Source organism: Acyrthosiphon pisum, chromosome A2, assembly GCF_005508785.2.
Source record: "Acyrthosiphon pisum isolate AL4f chromosome A2, pea_aphid_22Mar2018_4r6ur, whole genome shotgun sequence".
NCBI classification, from domain to species: Eukaryota; Metazoa; Arthropoda; class Insecta; order Hemiptera; family Aphididae; genus Acyrthosiphon; species Acyrthosiphon pisum.
This window is the reverse complement of record NC_042495.1, coordinates 28,881,012-28,882,913: the sequence shown is the minus strand read 5'-3', so window position 1 is coordinate 28,882,913 and position 1,902 is coordinate 28,881,012. Positions and strand designations below refer to the sequence as shown.

Sequence of the window (1,902 nt, the reverse complement as noted above, 5' to 3'; positions counted from 1 at the left end):
TAATGACCACAGAGCTCGCAAAAACAGGGATAGTACTTAAAACTACTTAACACTACTGACGTCTTGAGATAACGATGGATTGACGACGATCGTGATGTAGTCGGCAGACGTCGGACCTGGACGACCTGGGTGGCCTCTCACACAACGTATGTAAGTTGCCGGCGGACTTACGCGGGGATTAATGACGGCATCGACGTTGACAATAAGCAGCTGTCAAGTTTGACGGCAATAATAAGAATAATAATATCTTAACATTGAGCTTCGGAGATCGTATTTTTATTGAAAATATCTCAGGTTTTATAGCAACACACAATATAATAATGATAGTCGGCAACCGTAATAATATAAATAATTGTTGTGCTCGCTTTATTGGCGAATCACACACATAAATAATACAGATCGCTATATTAGCGGATCACAAAATATAAAAAAGTATGATGGCTTTAATAGCGGAGCAAAAAAAAAAACGCAACATTATATATAATAATAAAAACTAATGGTAATGAGTAATAGGGTGTTGGCCGCAGAAAGAAAACAATACAATTTTTAATAAAGATAATAAATAATATTATAATGACTATCTGAGGCAACAGACCGACCAATAATTCACACGAAAACCACACAAAGAAAATAAATAAATATATAAATTATTATAATAATTCACAATTAACTGAATGAGAGGTACATTCATGAAGAGGGAGCTGATAGGGAATAGTCATCGTCGCCGCAAAGAATTGCATAACGCGATGCGCTAAATTTTGGCACGAACAATATGAGTAGTATGACCTATCGGTTTTAAAAAGAATTATCATTTCACTTTATATTCACCTTTAAAAATAAATATTGGACTCACATTGAAATGGATAATATTTTGTTTTGAGACAATATTTAGCCAAATAGATAGGTATATATCATAGACTCAAAGTTATTATTCTCTAAGCTAATTCAAATAAGTATATAAAAACAAAATGATTTTATACGAATACGTATTGTCTATGTTGCGATTGAGTCAGGGAGAAAAAAAACAGCTTTCTCAAAATTAAGTTAACTCAATACTGTCTGTATGTATACATTAATACGTGGATAGAGGTAAAAGCCCTTTATCCACGGCAATACGTACATGAAATGTGTAGTTGTTGCTCGGACTTATATTGTACAATGTATAACAATAGTACTCCGGCCATGCAGAGCAATTCTGCGGAGTTATGATGGAAACGTTTTTCGTGTTTATTAAAGGATTCTCATCAATTGAAACTATAAATCCATCTACATTTGTGTCTTGTGAATATCTCCAGCGAAACCCTGCCATACGATTCTTTAGACTCTTTTTATAAACCACTAAATCTTCTACTGGTTTTAAATCTAAACATTTGTAAAGTAAAAACCAACATAAGGTTTATTAACATAATATTAACACGGTCAAACAGTAATATAATTAGAGTCCACTCACTTTCTAATTTAGTCTTGAAATTGGTGAGTAGGAAATGTTCTGGATTATGACCAAGGTGTGTTTTTATGAATACTTTCAGTTCATAAGTTGTGTTTGTTTTTAGATCGTTAAAGCTAATGTAATAATTTTTCGTTTCTCTCACTTGCAAAACGTCATCAACCTTATCCTACAAATAGATGTTTAATATATTTTTTTTAAATTATATCTATTATTTACAAAAGTTACCTTTAATTCTATATAGAATTGAGAGAAAAATCCATTTAGTTTTGAGCAATTTTCGGGATCCATTTTCCACTGAACAAATATAGAGTTATAAGTTATGTACATTGGATGATCAGGATCTAAGATTGGTTCAGTTATTGGACCTAATAAAAAAATATTATTATAGTTAAAAAAAATATACTCAAATATGATTTGATATATTTTTACTTGAAGTTGGTGTTAATACATTA

At 31.4% G+C, this 1,902-nt stretch overlaps 2 protein-coding genes across 2 annotated transcripts in view; both read right to left on the bottom strand.

Moving 5' to 3' along the window:
- The window catches only part of LOC100163765, a 281,589-nt gene that overhangs the window by 139,202 nt on the left and 140,485 nt on the right, over window positions 1-1,902 (bottom strand). The window lies entirely within an intron of this gene.
- LOC100165112 (neural cell adhesion molecule L1) overlaps window positions 1-1,902 on the bottom strand; it is a 28,451-nt gene that overhangs the window by 20,305 nt on the left and 6,244 nt on the right. The window lies entirely within an intron of this gene.